We start from the raw sequence: 19,893 nt of genomic DNA on the forward strand, positions 1-19,893 counted from the left end.
TATATTTAGCCGTCTTCTCTTTGTGTCTTTATATGATCTTTCCTCTATTTGTTTCTGTGTCCTGATCTCTTCTTATGAGGACACCAGTCATATTAAATTAAAGCCCACCATAATGTCCTCTTTTTTAAGGTAATTTCCCCCTTAAAGACCTATTTCCAAGTACAGTCATATTCTGATATATTGAGGTTAGGATTTCAACATATAAACTGCAGTAGGGGACATATTGAACACATAACAGTCATATAATGGGAGACTCATTAAATTCATTTTGGTACATTGTACTTGATACTCTGTAGCCACTAACAATTATGATGTTTTGTGCATAGCTATGGGTATAAGACAATGTTCATGGTAAAGAGTTAGTTTTAAAAATGTGTTATAAGTCAGGCGTGGTGATTGTGTGCCTGTGGTCTTACCTACTCAGGAGGCTGGAGTGAGAGGATCACTTGAGGCCAGGAGTTTGAGGCCAGGCCACAGTGTGCTGTGATTATGCCTGTGAATAACCACTGCACGTCAGACTGGATGACATAGTGAGACCCTATCTTGAAAATACATACACACACACAAAGTTGTTAAAAAGTTGAGAGTATAATATCAATATTATCAAATTAAAATAATTGTTGCCTTATCTGCTCATGAAAACCTAATTCCTTAAAAAAACCTCACGGTCAAAACTTTCTGCAGGTTGCTTCAGAGTGATCCACAGGTGCTCAGTTAAAAGTCAACATTCAACGTGTTCTCCATGCCTGGCCAAACAGGGTCTAGGCCTGCCCTACTGGCCATGTAGTCTCTCCTGCTGTTCTTTCAGGCAGAACTACTTCCTTTTAGAAGCCACCACTCTTCTTGGCACAATGGTGATGCTGCCGTTCTACTCTAGGCCTTGCAGTGCACCCTGCCCTGCTTCTTCTCTCTGTATCATGTCAAGCCCCCAGGAACCGCTTGGCCCTAGTGTTTTCCTGATACCCTCCCGAGACCCTGCGGCATCAGGCAGCTCTTGGAGGGCCAAGGCTGAGCACCATCCTATGGTGAAGTGGGAAAGGATGTCCTGTTCCCATTGTGTTGCCAGTTAAGTTGCTTGGGTCCTAATAAGATGCAAGTTTGTAGGTGAAATAGCACTTGCTGTGCTGGGCGCAGTGGCTCATGCCTGTAAATCTAGCACTTTGGGAGGCCGAGGTGGGTGGTTCACCTGAGGTCAGGAGTTCAAGACCAGTCTGGCCAATATGATTAAACCCCATCTCTATGAAAAATACAAAAAAAATTAACCAGGCATGGTGGCGGGCCCCTGTAATCCCAGCTACTTGGGAGGCTGAAGAAGGAGAATCACTTAAACCCTGGAGGTGGAGGTTGCAGTGAGCCAAGGTTGCACTAGTGCACTCCAGCCTGGGCAACAAGGGTGAAACTGTCTCAAAATACAAAATAATAATAATAATAAAAGAAATAGCACTTGCTGTTTCTAATTACAGATTTTCTGTTTCCTACAGCTTCTAAACATGAGTCAAATGGAGATTAGGTTGGGAGACAACTCTAAAGACAGGAAGTTTTTGCCATTGAAAGTAATGGCAAAAATCGCAATTACTTTTGCACCAAACTAATAGTTCGCACTAAAGTGCCTGGATCCGTCATCGTTCCAAGAGGTTGCAGACATCTCCTAAAGCTTTATCAGATATGTCAAATCCCTACTTAAAACTAAGTTGGGATACCTGATGTGTATGTGTGTGTGTTTGCATCAACATTTGTTGTAAATAATACAAATTATAATATGGTCATATATTCAGGGCACGTGTATGTACAGATACAGATATTTATGCAGAGAGAAGGAGAGAAGGAGAAAGACAATAACTAATTTCTATTTCTTATGGGTTGTATAATTATGAGTGTTTCTTTCTCTCTTGCTTGCCTTCTTAATTTATATACTTTTTTAAGATGAAATTATTATTTACTCAATTTTTTTTATCCCTCTAAAATACAGGGGAAATAATGTCAATAAAGAAGGAATAACAGAGGAAAAGTTCAACAGGCCAGAACTAATGTCGATTTTAATAGATTTAATTTTAAAGTTCTAAGTTCTATTAAAAATTATTTGCATTCATATACACAGGAAACTCTGATCTATTTCCAGATGATATGTAATGGTTCTGAGGTTTTTCATTGTTCCTAGAAGAGAAAGAGTCCACATCCAAAGGACAGTCAGTAGGGGATGCCTGAGTTTGTGTGCAGTGTCCTCTGTTGTGGATGCAAGAACTCCAGCCATCATTAACTTAAAGAAGAGAGGACTTACACATCTTAGTAGCTTTCAATATCTGACAGGCTGCCTCATGAAATAAAGATAAGATGGATTTATTGGATTAGATAGGTTTATCTAGAAAACAAAACTAAGGCCAATATTTTCTTCATTTCAATACAAATATATTGACCACCTACTCAATGCCAAGCATCGAAGATAAGAAGAATAAAAACAAAAAGAAGGCTATAGAAGCAGGTATCTCTCAATACATTTTAAAATGACGTCATGAAAACTTTTAGTCACAGAACAGGTTGATTTTTTTTCAAGTGGCTTTTAATATAGTGAGTCTCCCATCCTTAAAATATTCTGAGTGAGGCATCTCCCAAGGATGCAATATCAGGAATTTCTGAATTCAAATAGCCTAGAGCTATGATTCTCAAACTTTAGTGTTGAGCAGAATCACCTTGAGGACTTATTAAAACTCAGATCCCTGGGTGCTCCCCATAGATAATTTGCATTCTAATAAGGTCCCAGGAGACACTGATGCTGTTGATCCATGGACCACACCTGGAGGAGCAATGGCCTAGATGTGAAAGACAGAGCGTATCAGGTTCTTCCTTGCAAGATCAGTCATTCTAAGACTACAGTTAGAAAAGAATGTCACCCTTCTCAAATTTATTTACCTCAGCTCACTGCAAAAGAAAAGATGGTTGAAGAAAAGAAACAATCTGCTCAAAAGCAAAAACTACCCAAAGTGATAGACCTGTTTCTGGGGCAGTGAGATGTTAAGAAGAAAAAGTTTCAAGCAAGCCTCCCCTGATGATTCTTGTAAAATGGTTTCAAATATAATTTTTTTTCAAAGATCCCCAATTACACTTTACACAGCTCTTAGATTGCACTGACAAGGCTTTAAAATATGATGCATTTACTCCATGCAGGCAGCAGTCTCTGGAGCCGAAGCCTCAGCGTTAGTGATGTGTCGCAGCTGGTTTCAGGGCTGCGTTGAAAGCTTCAAGCTTTGGCACGACTGAGCATTAACTCAGCATTAAGCAGAAGCTTTGACACTGGAGACTACAAACTTGGATGGATTAAATACACATTTTGGATATCTTACAAAATACTAGCATTAAGGGAGAGAAGGAGATTGTTAAAAAGAGAGAGGAAGGAGGATATAAAAAGCATGCAATGTAAATGAGAAGAGACACTGGTCTGGTAAAGCTATCTTAACCTTTAACACAGCTCCCTTTTCTTTTGGACTTTAGAACACTTACATCCATCTTTTCAACAGGAGTGGCTTTTTGAGATATTCGACTGTGTGTGCACTTACCATCAAAAGACAATGCAAAAATTATTGATAATATGACAAACTCTGAACTAGCAGATTTTATTAAGAGATTCAGGCCAGTTGGAGCCCAGCTTCTGGCACCAGAACAGCAAAAAGTCACCATAAAGTAAGCATTCAATATATTTGGATAGGTTACTAAAATATAAGTAATAAATAATGTCTTCTAGTTCTAACATGCATGTAACTTTTTTCACAGTTTCACAGATATTGACTCACCATAATCCATGTGTTAGATCAGCATTGTCTCACCCATTGCCTTCCCCAAAACATTCCCTTTTAAAATACATATATATATAGTATCCCAGAGATTTAGTTACTTGCCCAAGGTTATATAGCGGATTAAAGGAAGTACCAGGGCAAAATGCCAGTTTTACTAAAACCAAGTTCTCAGACTTTCTCCCGCGCTATGCATACATCAGTTCTAATTCCCAGTTCTACCACTGTAAATAAATTCTACTCATATATTTAAACTCCACATTCGATGAGAGCCCTTTAAAGATTCTGGAGAATCTCTTTGTAGAAATATAACATAATAGCGATAAGCAGCAATAACCTACTATTCTCAGCATCCAATGTTTTAAAAGTAGGAATTTAAAAGTTTTCCTTTGGAATTGTTTGCCGGAATTCCACTTCAACTCCAGAGTAGATGTATCTGTTAAATATGACGTTTCTTTCTTTTCCTTCCTTCTTTTTTTCCTTCCTTCCTTCTTTCCTTCCTCCCTTTCTCCTTTCCTCCTTCCCTCTTTCTCTTTCTATCTTTCATTTTAGTGGTAGTGTTGAGGACAGGAAGTTCTAGATTAGGTTAAGAAACTCAAGTGGACTAAGGAAACAAGTCATGCTGTCAAATTTTCCCTGTGAGACTGTAAGCATGTCTTAAGTAAACAGCTTCACCAGCTAAAAGAATGTTTTGGGATGCACATGCATATTCTGTCAACTTAGACTATGTAAAAATTCTAACACAATTGTTTGCAGGTATTAATTAATCCAGTCATCTGATTGCTTTTTTGCTGGCCCAAAACAATGACAAATTAGATTTTTATTACTAAATTGCTTGGAAAATATCTAGATATTATGCTAACACAGTCCCAAATCCATTTTCTTTTTTATATTTCTTCAACCTCCAACAATTATTTATTAAACATCTACCCTTAAGTTCCTGAACTATAAAGTTGATAGATATGGTCCTTATTTTCAGTAAGTTTGGAGAGTGGGAGGAGACACACGTATGTCCGATTATGTGCAACAAATTGTTACCAGTATCTAATAGAAGTTGGTATGATCTAAAAGATTTTGTCCCCTGCAAAATGTATATATTTAAACCTAATCCCCAATGCAATAGTTTTAAGATGTGGGGCTTCTGGGAGGGCTTTACATCCTGAGAGCAGAGCCCATATGAATGGGATTAGTGCCTTTATAAAAGAGGCCTAAAGTAGCTTGTTCAGTGACTTCACCAAGTGAAAAAATAGCAAGAAGTCACCATCTGTGAAGCAGAGAGGGAGCCCTCATCAGACATCAAATCTGCTGATGCCTTAATCTTGGATTTCCCAGTCCCTATAGCTGTGACAAATAAATTTCTGTTGTTTATAAATTACTCAGTCTAATGTATTTTGCTACAGCAGCTTGAATGGACCAAGACAGAAGTTTATATCGGAAGAAGTGCTGCACAACGAAGTCATTGTTATCGGGGCATGCTAAGAAAACTTGTATAACAGATGCAATATTTTAATGAAAATCTGTAAGAAAGAGTCCAGTAGGGCACAGCATATTGCATACAGGTATGGGTTGATAGAAATCTAAAAGGGTAAGACACAGATTTTGTCTATTCAATCTCACCAATGAAGATAATGCCACTAGGAGAACTTTGACACAGCTAGGTGGCTGTTGTTGCGGAGACTCTCTATCTTTGCATTCTAATGAGTTTAGAGGGTTGTAATGTTCTTCTCCACCTACCCTTCATTTAGGGTTGATCGACACATCTGATATCACCACAATATTACAATATTATTGAAAATGAAAAAAGGTTTAGGGGCCTGGTTTATGCAGGTGGGTTATCTTAGAATGAATTTAATTCACAATTCTGCTTCTTCACTCTGCTTATCTAACCAAAAAGTTATTTGTAGGTATATTTAAAAGTTAAACCTGTAGTAAATCAAATATTTCCTGGTAGATAAGCCTATCATGGCTAGGCTGGTCCACAGGAAATAGATTCATTGGTACATCATAGGAGAGGATACACCCCTAGGCCCATACCTGGAAAATAAGGTGACAGATAGTAGACAGAAAGACCAAAGCAACTGGGCAGGAAAGCAACTGGCTTCAGGAACAACTGGCAAGTGAGTGTAGCAGAGCAGCAGGGGGCATAGGAAACACACACAGTGAGCATGAAGAAGCCTGGCAACAGATAGTTCTATCCCCAGGCCATTCTGCAGACCTCAGGAATACTGGCAACAAGCAGCCAGGTTTCCACTCCAGAAAATTGAACTTGTTAAGATCACCTAATCCGGGACAAGACCTAGGGAATGCAAGAAGAGGGTAAAGCATTCGTATGAGTTTGTTCTATTCATGTGGCCCCTCATGTAGTCTGAGTAGTGAATTCAGGAGGCAGATATGATGCCTGAAAGGAGAAAACTGAGTCTCAGGAAATCCAGACAGAGAACGGTTACTGGGCCAGGAGCAAAGCTAAGGATGCTAGGTCATTAAACTCCAGCCCAACACTTCCAAAATACCTTGTGACAAAAACTGACTGTCAGAACCCCATAGGGCTGTATCTCTCTCTGTGGGGATGTGTGTGTTTCTGTACCTGTTTCAGAGGGGTATAAAAAGTGGGAGGGGTGACTGAAGATGGCCCGGTTATTACATTACCCTTTAAGGTTTTAAAATCCCGTGGCATTTATGACAATCATATTGTGATCCATCTACTAAAACATAAAAACATGGAGGCCTAATCTCTGTAGGTTTAGGATGCAATTCTGTCTCTGGAATATCAAGTAACGCAGTACCGAATGTAAAGACTGTCTTTGACTGAGGACACTCTGGGAAACAATTTTCCGCTGCATGTTAGCCTATCTGTAATCAAAGTGTGTGTGTATCTCTCATTTTTTTAATCCCTTCACTTCTTTCTCTCTCTTTTCCCTCATTGTGTCCTTACTTCCCCCGCCTCCCTCCCCTGCAAAACACTTTTCTCTTGCCTATGGAGATGGGAACCAAAGGGAAATTGATGCAGTGGCGGGTTTAATATGACATTTGAAAAGTGACTTTTTGATTTTCAATTAACCTTGCACAAAGAGGAAATATTGAAATTCGCCCCTTTGTTCTTGGCTGGATCTGCAGGCAGGCTGGTTGGTACCAAGAGCTGAACCGGGTTTTGGGTGGGGCGATAGGGAAGGAAGAGGCAGGTTGAGGAAAGTAAGAGAAAATCTGGCACCTACCAAAGTGCTCTGCTTCTATTTGCACAAAATGAGACAAGACTAGCCTGTACTAATTACTCTCAGACGGGGGAAACAGGTAGGAGAGAAAATGCTCTTGTCGTTTGTTTGACTTAATTGTATGCTTTTATGAGCCTTCTGGCTGGAAGGATTAAAGTTACTTTTAATAACACTTCCTTTCAGAAAGAATGTGGTTTGAAGTTTCCCAGCAGGGCCTCCCAGTCAACAGCAGGATCCTTTCCCCAATCCCTGACCCCTCCCCTCTCCCCCTTCCCTTGTTTGAAAGGCCCATTGTTGTTTGTAGAAGAAAGAGATGCTTACACCACAACATAAAACAATAAAGTTAACTCCGTGAGTCTCCTCTTTCCGGATTTTCTATGCAATCTTTACGAAAGGCAGTAGTATCTCCCCCCGCCTACCCCGCCTCTCCGCACCCCCACCCACCCACTTCCTCCACCACCCTATTCCCTGCACTACCCGCCCCCCCGCGCCCGCTCCTTTTTGCAAAAGGAAACCTTGAAAATCATATATGGAAAAGAAAGTAGCTTGACGCTTTGGACCTCATTAAGCTGCGTGTGGACACCAGCGCGGTGACAGCGACAAGGTTCCATAAACACACGCATCGCAGGTGATTAGGGCAGCCCGCTTCCGCTGATGGACCTTCCCCTTTTTGTCTCTGTTCTTGCAGGGTTTCTGCTCCTTGCTCCCTGGCTGTTTTCTCTCGCTCTCTTTTTACCTTCTCACTGTTTTTGTCTGTGTTTCCTTTTGCTCTGCGGTTTCCACCGCGCCAGTCTCGACCCCGAAAGGCATCGGCAGGGTCCCCCGCGGCAGACCAGGGGTGTTGCGGGCTGCTGGGCGGGGTGCGGGGTGGGTGGGGACCGCGCGCTGCACGTGCAGAGCCGCCCGGACGGCTGCGAAAGGACAGCGGCGCACCCCGCCCGAGGCCCCAGCGATCCATCAGGGCGGCTGCATGCTGGAAGACGCTTCATCTCATCCCTAGATGGCAGCAGGATTCTGAAGCTGGCGCAGCCCTGGGCAGCCCTTTCTTGTCTATTTTCCTGAACAGATTGCCAGGGGATACGGCGGCTAAACAGCCCGACGCTTCCCCCGAGTGCAGCTCAGACCGAAGTGCAAGCCGGACTGACGCCGCTGGCGAGGCTTCTGGGGTCAGATCCTGAAGCTTGGACACCACGTTCTCTCTTTTTGCACACAGATGTGCTACTGTGTAAAAATAAACAAACAAAAACAGGGGAGTTCAGCTTCTTGGAGAATGTGTCATGGTCAAGACTAGTGATTCTGGGCGGTGACAAAAGTCCTGGAGGCCTGAGTGCACAGAGGACACACGCACAGATGCACATGAACTCATGGGGAAACACTAGTTTTCTCTGCCAGGGACCAGGCCGGCCATGTAGGAAGGCAGCAGGATGTGAAGATTGAGACTTTAGCTCCAGCTTCACTACCATCCTGCCCTGTACTTTGAGGGAAGGTTCGTTCTGTCCCTGAGCCTCAGTTATTTCATCTGTAAAACTGGGGTTATTATAGCTTTCAGCTGTGTACATACAAAAGACTGTTAGGATTATCAAGAGGAACAAAGAAGGGGGGAAAATCACTTTGACAGGAGTAGGTTCACTGCTGCAGCTTTTGGCCCAGAGCAGGCATTTTTCTTCAGAGGAAGCTTCCAAATGGTGCTACAGTATTTATTTTGATCAGCCAGATATGACTTATTTGAAAACAAAGGGCAGAGGTTGTTTCGCACCTTAAAAGCTGAGGGCTTTTGTCTCCAAACCACTTATTTTGTCCACACCCAGTCCCTCATCATGGACTTTGTCATCCCTTGGAAATCCTTTACATCAGAAGTCTTTATCACCAGAAACTACACACAACAGCCCAATAGCTGCATCCCCGAGGGCCCAAGGATTAAATAGGAAAAGCTGAAACTACTCTGGTTGGAGTATGCTATATTGGAAGAAGTTACTGTTAACATGGCATCTAACATACTGTGTGAGTCAGAAAATTTTCTCACCAAGTCTGACTCAGAGGGAAAAAAAAATCAAAGATTTAAAAAAAAATCCTCATATTATGTACAGTACATTTTGCTTGTTTTCTATGAGTTCTGTACTCTTCTAGCACCATGGCAACCTTTGTCACACAAGGAGCAGGAGGACAAAGGTGACGGATGTTTACCTCTTTATTTTGTCTGGGGTCTTGTTTCCTTCACTCTTACCGGATTCAAAATTTCAGCAAATGTACCAGGGCCAGAAATACTTCATCCTGACTCTGATCCCAGGAATTTTGTAATATGTGTAAAACCTTAAGTAACTTTGATTATTTACACCAAATAAAGCAGAGCTTCACAGTCTACAACTTTGCTTACTGGGGGTTTTATGGGACTCAAAGTTGTTTCAAAATGATAAGGAGGTGGGACAAAGGGGAAAACAAGAAGAAAATATACAAAAGTCTAGCTATTGTTATCCTTCCTTAAAAACATTATGCCAGAACATGGGGCAGAAAACAGAGTCGAAAATTTTCTATCATTTGACTACTTCCCCTGTTCTGTTTGAATATTAGGCCTAATTTGAACTATTATTAGCTCTAGCCTCCTGTAGCATCAACCCCAGAATTATTGTCACATCAGTAATTCCAACAGTCTCATACTATACTGTTGACTCCCACATCACCTCATCTTATAGCTTTCTAATAGTCTCTCTCATTCCGCCAATTCTTCAACCTCATAAAGTCCTCTGCTTTAATGATCCTCACACTATCCTGAAAATCAGCTTCTCATTGTTCCCCACCTAGCTCTTGCCATAAGCCTTGCCAGCCCGACCCCCAAGCTGAACCATTCTTACTAAGAGCTCCCCCCGCACCTTCTCTTGTGGAAAAAACATAACCCTAACTGGAAACTTCTAGAGAGGATAGAAAAAGATCAAAACTGCAATGTGCATCCTTTCCTCCTAGAGCCAGAGAACAAGACAATGTTGGTGAAAATCATCCAGCCTTGCTTATTTGTTGTCAACAAATTCATTGCAAACAGTCTTAGATGGACCTTTTATGCTGCCTAATATTTTACTTATTCTTGATTATTTATTTTTCACTGGTTATTTTGTTTTTTTACCCATAGTGATTTTTCTTTCCTGTGATCTTTAGTGAATATGCCAAAACATTGGCCTTCTCTTCAAGGTTTTTACCACCCAATACACTCTCGTAGCAGGCAAGCCCCTCAACTACCTCACAGAAGAATGAAAGCCACTGGGGAGAATGGGCCTCATCACTCTGCTCCCCATTAAAATGTTTATCTACCTGTACTGCTTTCTTTACTTTCTTTCCTCCGGTCTCAAGGGAGAGAAGCCCTTTATAGTAAGTAGCACTCCATCCAAGAATTCTCTCCATTTCATTTTTTCTCATTTCCTCTAGGAGAGAGATTCATCAGTTCTCCCCTGTTCTATGTCTTTAACCACCCGCTCTGACCCTCAGTTTTTTCTTTCTATTCCCATTCCCTTCTCATTCATGTATTAATCATCTGTCATACTCTCTAGACAACCAGAAGTGCTGAACCACAGTCATGTGTCACTTAACTACAGGGACACATTGTGAAAATTGCACTACTGGGCAATTTCATTGTTATACAAACATCATCATTTTCCTACACAAACCTAGATGGTTTAGCCTACTACTCACCTAGGCTAGAGAGTATGATCCATTTGCTCCTAGGCTGCAAACCTTTAACGCATAATACTGTACTGAGCAATGTAAGCAATTATAAAATATCAGTAAGTATTTGCACATCTAAACATACATAAGCATAGAAAAGGTATAGTGAAAATACTCTGTTATTATCTTATGAAACCACTACCCTAGCTATGGCCTATTGGTGACCAAAATGTTGTTATGCAGCATATGGTGGTAGTTGTAGGATCACACACACACACAACACACACTCACACTCCAGTCCTCTGCTACACTTCTCTACCTTTGTTCTTCATCCATGTCTCTGTGATGTAGAATGACTTTCTGACACTTTTTTTTTCCAGATTCTTGCTCATCCTTTAAGACTCAGGCTCAAGGATCATACTCTAAAGAGTAAATGTTTCTTAACATCCAACATAAGCTAAGATCCTTTTATTTTGCCCTTGCAGAGAGCACATACCTTTTGATAGCAGTTACACACTCATTTTATCTCAATGTAATTTATATTTAACACACTAGACTATGAGCTCCTCAAAGGCAAAAACTATGCCTTATTCAGCTTTATTTTCTTGGTGCCAAATGCCGGCCCAGGCATATAGTCTTAAACTTTGTTTTATATGAATCAGTCATATTGCCTTCTATACCTGTTGCCTTGTAAGAAAAACGTTTGCTTACATCAGCAGAATAGAGTTCCCTAAACTGTGTCATCAGGCCCCTCTGCTCATTTTGGCTGTTTGGACTGTGCAGTGTACTAGCTTAAAGACCAGCCAACCTAACTGGTCAATTTTCTATAAGATGGACTGACAGAGATAGCTCTTCTGAAACAGTCATGATATAATCAAGGGGTCTTTCAAATTTGAAATGGATGCTGTAAAGGAGGAAGATGGCAGCAGAAGCAACAACTTAAAGGTCAGGAGACAACTAGAAGCTAGGAAACAAGAAGAGTTATAATGATCCTTCAGTTAGCTGAATTTCAAGAGCAGAAGTAATAAACGTGTATTTAGATTCAAAATAATAATCCATCTCAAGTTCTCATAGAAAGTGTCAGAATGGGCCGGGCGCGGTGGCTCAAGCCTGTAATCCCAGCACTTTGGGAGGCCGAGACGGGCGGATCACAAGGTCAGGAGATCGAGACCAGCCTGGCTAATACGGTGAAACCCCATCTCTACTAAAAAATACAAAAAACTAGCCGGGTGAGGTGGCGGGCGCCTGTAGTCCCAGCTACTCGGGAGGCTGAGGCAGGAGAATGGCGTAGACCCGGGAGGCGGAGTTTGCAGTGAGCTGAGATGCGGCCACTGCACTCCAGCCTGGGCGACAGAGCGAGACTCCGTCTCAAAAAAAAAAAAAAAAAAAAAAAAAAAGAAAGTGTCAGAATGGGGACTGGAACCCAGGTCTCTTTCTATTAAGACCAGTGCTGTTTCTAGTTCAACTTACCTGTTTTGTTCATTATTTTATATAATTTAATGGGCAGTTTTAAAGTTAGGTATAAAATATTCAGGCCTTACCTAGTAAGAAAGAAAGGAAGACAGATATAAAGTAAGGAAGAAAATTTTAAAAATAACCATTGAAATAGAAAGGAAGAGTGTGAGTTTGGCAACTATGTTATTAGTTAATGCACTATAAATTACTGAAGGTGGATTTTTTTAAGTTAAAGAGTTCTGAATAGGGAATATAAACTAATGATCACAATTGATTGGTGTTTACTACAACCAGGCAGTCAGAATATCTCATCATCATCATCATCATCATCACCGCATATACTTAATGGTCACTACTCAAAGAACTAACATGTGTAAGATCTTCACAATAATCCCTTGAGTGGTTACTATAATAATGCAAACATAGGCCGGGCGCGGTGGCTCAAGCCTGTAATCCCAGCACTTTGGGAGGCCGAGACGGGCGGATCACGAGGTCAGGAGATCGAGACCATCCTGGCGAACACGGTGAAACCCCGTCTCTACTAAAAAATACAAAAAACTAGCCGGGCGAGGCGGCGGGCGCCTGTAGTCCCAGCTACTCGGGAGGCTGAGGCAGGAGAATGGCGGGAACCCGGGAGGCGGAGCTTGCAGTGAGCTGAGATCCGGCCACTGCACTCCAGCCCGGGCGACAGAGCCAGACTCCATCTCCAAAAAAAAAAAAAAAAAAAAAAAAAAAAAAATAATGCAAACATTAAAAATCAGAAAATTGAGGCACAGGAGTTGAGTACATTGATTAAATTACACAGTCAAAAAGTTGAAGGCCAATAAATATACATTTATTCACATGAATTATAAAATTTAATCATTGTAGCAATTTTTAAAAGGAGTAATATAATCATATTTTATAGTTATATAGCTATCATTTTATAAAGGAGAAATCTGAAAGATCGGTTGCATAACATTTTGTGCTCTTTGCTAGTATGAGCCTATTCTATCTGATATAAAAACACATGTCTTGTCCAGGTGTGGTGGCTCATGCCTGTAATCCCAGCACTTGGGGATGCCAAGGCAGGAGGATCAGTTGAGCTCAGGAGTTTGAGATCAGCTTAGTCAACATAGTGAGAACTTGTCTCTACAAAAAATCAAAAAATTAGCCATGTATGGTGACATGTACCTGTTGTCTCAGCTACTCGGGAGGCTGAGGTGGGAGAATTGCTTGAGCCCAGGAGATCAAGGCTGCAGTGAGCTGTGATCATGCCACTGTACTCCAGCCTGGGCAACAGAGCAAGACCCTGTCTCTAAAATAAGAAAAAGAAAAAAATCCACATCTTCTCTAAAGCATATTATGCTTCTGTCTTGCATTTTGAATAGTGAGGAATAAGTAGGATGTTACTATGAGCTAGTAAATTATCTTCATATATGATTGGTTTTATTCACATGTAAATAATGTTTTAAAATCTTCCTTAGGAAAAATAATTTTTAAAATAACTCAGAAAATAAACTTGTAGCTCCCAGTCTGCTGTGGATCTTCAATATCACATCAGAGAGGAAATTTGCCTTTAGACTTCTCCTGTTACTCCTTTAGTTGTAGTTTCTCATCTCTCCCAACCTCCCAAAGTCATCTGTTCAGATTTTTTCCTTAGACAATAAAGCTATTATTTCCTTAGAAATATTTTTGCATCAGGGTGCCTCCTAAGCCTTGAATTAAAAGAGGACTCCTTGAGAAGACAGTAGAACCCTGACCCTCTCTCCTATATGTACGGATGAGTATCATGGGGTAACCTGAAACAGACCAACAGTGATCAGAAAAAAACCCTCTGCAATGTATTTTCTCAGTACCACATATATGAGGCAGTAGTCACTGACTGTTCTTAGAAAATGCTAGTGAGTAACAGTTTCTATTTGTTGAGAAGCTTAGTAAACTTGCCTTTCTGTTGGCTGAGGGGGAAAAAAAGATTACTTTGGATAGCGAGGCATCAGTTTCTGGATATAAAGACCAAACTGATCTTTTTCTCCACCCACTGACTGGGAAAGTATCAAACTGTTCCCTAAAGTAAAATGTCCGGAAGGAAAGAGAATCTAGACTGGTATCCCAGCCCCAGTTTATGAGGCTCTAAGATTCTCAGGAATGTCTGATTTTTCTGTAAGGATTCCTTGGTTGTGCATGAAATGGTATGGTGAAAAGAATGGAAAGAAGGAAGGAGAGAGGGAGGGAGAAAAGAATGAGTCTAATTCAAGATACTTCTGCAGACTGGGCAAGATCTGGGCTGCAGGAGCATCCCATGAACAAAGAGAAATACTTCACTGAGTTAGAAGGCCCTGTCTTACAGAGTGATGCCTCGAGGCCAAAAATAAACAAACATAAGCAGAACTAATTCATTTCTCCTTGGCCACTTGGAAGAGAATTGAAACACTTCAATGGATAAATTCCTGTGTCCTTAAGAAATTACAGAAGGGAAGTAGGTGCCAAAAAATATTTGCCCTTAAGCGGGATTGGGTGGGCAGTTGGATTAACTAAACACAATCAAAAATTGAAGTGTATACTAGTTCTGAATTTGTGGAACAAGTCATACTGATCATGGGTTGAAACCATAGGGATCCCCTCTTGATAACCTAAATAGCCCCTGCATCCAAATGGATGTGTCTCTAGTGTAGGAAAAGGAGTTTTAGGAAGGAGCTCTAAAATCACAACACAAAGGAGACCAATCCACCGCTGGCTTCCAAAGCCCTACTGCCTATATCAAGTACTGCCTTGAGCCATGATACTTGTCACCAGCAGCTCCATAAATATCTTTCAGTATTTATTTTTATGGTCATTTTAAAAATACTTGTTTGATAGGTTGGAAAAATTAAGCCTTATAAAGGCTGAGGAAAAATGTCTTTAGTTTCAGCACAATTCAGCCACAATTCAGCCTATGAATTGTGTTGGGCATATCTGACTGAGAAACCTCTGTTGGACCCACCACCAACCTTTATGTCCTACAGCATATGGGTCCTAAAACATTCTTCCTCCATGAAAATTACCCTAGGTTTAATATTTCATCATCTTTGGATTATTTTCCTCCCTGAATTTCTGTAATACTTGTTAGCAGTGTAAGGGCCAAGGGAAACTCCCCTTTCACCCTCTGAAAGTTCGCTGAAAATCAATGACAAGAAGCTGACTAATAGGAGAAACAGCACACACATTTATTAACATGTATGTGGGAGTCTTCAGAATGAAGACACAAAGATACAAGGGAAATTGTCTATTTTTGTGCTTAGGTTCAACAATATATGGACAGCCATGTAGAAATATGATTGGACAAAAAGGATATGATCTAATGCTACTAGATCTAATGGGGAAACCAGCCAGGGTTGTCCATCTAGATTCTTCTCGGCCTCTCTGAGCATGCATTCTTCCTTTCTCGGTATGGGGCAGGACCCTCTCTCAAATTGGGTTCTCGTGTCCTACAGCCAAACAAGGTAGATCAGATAATTTTTATGTCCAGTTTTTGCAAAGAAAGGCAGAGGGAAAGTTAGAGTCATATTTTTAGGGTTTTTGGCTGGCTTTGGAAAATAGGGTTCAGGTTTCTATGACCCACCTAAAGGAAAGGGGATTCTAGTTTCTATGGCTAACCCTGGGGAAGAATAGGACTGAGAGATAGGAGGGCAGCAGAAGGTGACAGGAAAACTTTTGCTTCCGAGGCTTTCATTTTGGGGTATTGTTTTCTGAGTTCCAACAGCTGCAATATTCATCTTGTCACATTTTTATATGCCACTCTACCCTGTTGTTTGATAGTAAGTATAGGGAATCTTACAATCTTAGGACAATGTAAAGTTCTTAGCAAATATACCTAATGCAATGTTTGTCACATTTTTTTTCACAAAGATCACTGGAATCCCTCAGAGAACTATAGGTATTCTATGGGGGAAAAGGGTGATGATGTGTGCTCTTTTAAAGATTTTGACAAGCTGTCTATTAAAAAGCAGCTTACTTTCATTTGACTTACACATTCATAATTTTACCCCTTTCTTTTTTCCATAGAAACACAATTTTTAATAGTCACAAACCAAAAGGAAAAACAATCTTTTTAATGTTTTGTTCAACAATATAAATAAAAAATTCTTCCCAATGTTTTCAAACATAGAAGATGGATTAATCGGAACTTGAGTGAAAATGGTTGAACAACCATATACGTATTTGAAATTGTTATTGTCTACCTGGAAAGATGTCATTTTGTCGAGACATAGAATTTTACTCCTGGTCATCTCTGTTCAATATTCTTATCAGTGTTAGTGTACCAAGAATTACTTTAAAACTGTAGATAGTACGATGTCATACCATACCTTCCACACCACACCAAGATATTGGATTTCATTTCTTCCTTCAAATGTCCCTAGCACTTTTTTGCCTCAGGGAGTTTGGACCTGGTGTTTTCTTTACGCAAAATACTCATTCTGCTCATTCAGTTCCTCCACTGCCTACCACATATGACAGGCAGCAGAGGTGCTGGATGTATAGAATTCATGTTTTGTTGCCATTCCCACCAAAACACATAAAATGCTCACATAAATGCTTCAGATATATCCTAGCTGTCTTCCAGAGATTAGGGAACATATTTGTATATAAATGAATATTAAAATGGTGATGTCTACTTGTCAATTGAGTGAAGATGATGCTTGTATCAAAATGGTGACATCTGGGCTGAAATTTGAAATTGGGATTGCATATGATTTTTGTAGGCTAAAGATTGAGGACACTTATTTGGCCCACTATACTTTGGACTAGCCCATGACTCAAATATTTTATAAAGTTCTGACTGCCCATTTTAAAAAATGGGCATGGATAAATGGGAGTACACAGAGAAAAAAATCAATTAATAGTAAAGTACAGGATATATCACATAGGGCATTGCTGAAGGAATTGAATGTTGAACCTGAAGAAGAGAAGGAGACATGTCATGATGGTTTTTCACCATGATATCATGATACCCATAGAGAAGAGAGATTAACATTATTTCTTGAAGCCCCAGAGAGAATTTAACAGAAGGCCATTTGGTAGAAGTTACTGGAAGAGAGAACTGGCCTCAGTATATTAAGATCCTTCTGTGGACTACAGTGAGTAAAATACAAAATAATTACATACTGGAATCCCTGAGTCTGGAAGGAGTCACATGAGGACTATGTGACTTTCTGCCTAAAACTAATAGAGGGCAGCACTGAACTGGGTGCAGGACACAAATAGATAATCTAACCTCTTGTCAAAGTCTCAGTGGTTTAGAGTGGCAGAGATTATGTTTATGCCTTGCTTTGTTTTCTTACTTGTAAAACTTGAGTGAGGATGATAATTATAATAACACTAATAAAAATAATAATAGCTACTTTATAGACTCCTAATAGAATTATATATTGTATGTGATACAGAGAAATAAAAATAGTAATAATTAACATTTATCAAGCACTTATTAGAGCTAGGCACTGCACTAATCATATTTTGTTCCATAAATATTTATTTGTTGAATTGAATGCATTAAATATGGTTGTTGATGTTAATGTTTTATACTAAAATAAATAGATGACCTTAATTGAATGATTATTATATCCTATAGATCATGATGGATTCATTCTGACTTTCTATTTTTCCAAGTGTCATTGCTCATTCTGTAGAGAGACTGTCCCATCAGCAAGAGCAGTGTGCCTGGGTCTTTGCAACAATGGCGAGAAAAGGCTGTAAACCCACCAAAGCTATTCACACTTACACGAGCAATAACTGCATATTTCACATATAGAAATTGGCCCACAGTATAGGAATTAAAAACATTAAATAGGAATTGGTAGGCTAGGTTCTAGTCACCAATTTGTCATCAACTTGTTATGCCACCTAACCTCATAGGTTATGTGTGCACATGGGAAATGAAAGTTATTTATTTTTGCCTATTTTATTTCTATTATCTATTTTAGAGTCAATATTCTCTTTTCTCCTTAAAAAGTGACTCTGTGATAAAGTTGAAATTTTTAAACTTTATAGTTGTTTTAAATGGGAATCCAAAGAGCCAGCAAATGAATCCTAGGACTGGAGGATTGGTATGGAAACAAATTTATGCAAATGCAATACATAGAGTAGATTGGAGAGAGTCCAGTGCCTTAAGAAGAAAAATTATAAGACAAGGGAAGCAATCAATTTTGCAAAAACTCGTTTCGTCATTGGGTAAAAGACAATAGGATTTCTTACAGATAAGGAGTTCTGTGGTTACGTGTAATTTGTATCTATTCTCTTGTCCTTGTAGAAACTAAATATAAGCACAGGAGTCCTCTCTTCCCTTTACTTCTAAGCTAGTTTTAAATTTTCTTGCTAGGAAATACAGTCTGTGGTGGCGATGCAGTGGTGCAGAGGAGGGAAAGTTCTGGTACTGGCAGATTTCTGAGGAGCTTTAACAAAGTGCCAAAAGGATTTATTGTGCAACTCTTGTCACTGTGATAGTTCCTCTCCAGCCTGATTACAGAACCACCGTCAGAACACAAAGTCATCGGCTGCAATTAAAAACAAAAATAAAGCCTTGATATTTGAAGAGAAGTGTACACAACGAACAAGTAGAAAGAAAAAAAAAGAATATAATTCATGATAATTGAATTTCTATTTTCTGTGAGGAATTTAGGGACTTTATAACAATTCTATGATTTAAGTGTTACTATATCATTTTTAACCAGAGGAAACTGAAGTTCAGAAAGGCAAAAATGTTTCCTGAAGTCACACCACTAGTGAGGAAAAAAGGTAGAATTTAAGCAAAGACCAGCTCATGACTACTCTTCTTCCCACATACTGTTGAAATATAGTATTGTTCTCAAACTTTTTAGCAGCCATTCTTATTTTAATAGACAGTTCAATTGAAGAAGCCAACTATTCTTTAATTCTGAATTAAGTGGAAACTTTTTAAAATTAGTAGTTGGGACTATAAAATAGTAACTAAGGCATTGCCTATAGTATGGTAGCAAAATTACCTAATTACCAATTAAAGTACAAATAGAAAAAAATTGAGTAAATTGATATCTTGGGTTTATTTTCACTTTTCTCACTCCCATTTTTTGAGTTATTTGTATCAGAAGCTGGTTATGATATTATTATAGACTAGAAAGTGTTACAGCTCTAAATCTAGAAGCTCTGTAACTAAATGATCAGATTGTTGTCCCAACCTATCAATAAAGAAGCTAATTGCTTCAAATATGGTGACACTGGTAGTTACAGAATTAGCACATTAATTCTGAAGATCAATTATTCACCAAATACTTATTGAAAACTAACACTTTTCTAGGCACTGGATATACAGTGGTGAATTGTAAAGGCAATGATACCGTTCAACTAGAAATTATTTACTGATATATACTTTGCAGAGAATTAAAATGGAAAAGTCCTAAATTATAAGAAGGAACCAGCAGTGTAAAAATTAGGGAGGAAAGCATTCCTGACACATAAGGCATCAGGAATAATGAGCCTTAAGATGAGAACAAGATTGGCATGTTTCAAGAACAGAAAGAATGCTCTATGGCTTAAGAGCATTGGCTCAGGGGAGAGGGCTATTAGATGAGAGCAAAGGTAGACTCAGGTTAGATTATATGGGTCTTCATAGACCAGGGTCAGAAATGTAGATTTTATTCTAAATACATTGAGAAATTGTTAAGATTTTAAGCAGGAGAGACGTGATCCACATTACAATATTTGCAGACTTCTTGGTCTGCTGCATGAGAGGATAGACCAAGAAGGAGCAGAAAGATCAGTCAGGAGATAGGGGGATACCGCGTCTATAGATGAGACTGGCA

The 19,893-nt window shown here is 39.7% G+C and overlaps 1 long non-coding RNA gene across 1 annotated transcript; it reads left to right on the forward strand.

Annotated features, from left to right (window-relative positions):
- The first annotated feature begins 7,485 nt into the window (after nucleotides 1–7,485).
- On the forward strand, nucleotides 7,486–8,247 carry LOC144336481 (uncharacterized). The gene is made up of 2 exons (XR_013408327.1): nucleotides 7,486–7,622; nucleotides 8,061–8,247. It is a non-coding gene; the product is annotated as an uncharacterized LOC144336481 (long non-coding RNA).
- Nucleotides 8,248–19,893: the final 11,646 nt, after the last annotated feature.

The sequence above is a fragment of the Macaca mulatta genome, chromosome 18 (genome assembly GCF_049350105.2).
Source record: "Macaca mulatta isolate MMU2019108-1 chromosome 18, T2T-MMU8v2.0, whole genome shotgun sequence".
NCBI lineage: Eukaryota > Metazoa > Chordata > Mammalia > Primates > Cercopithecidae > Macaca > Macaca mulatta.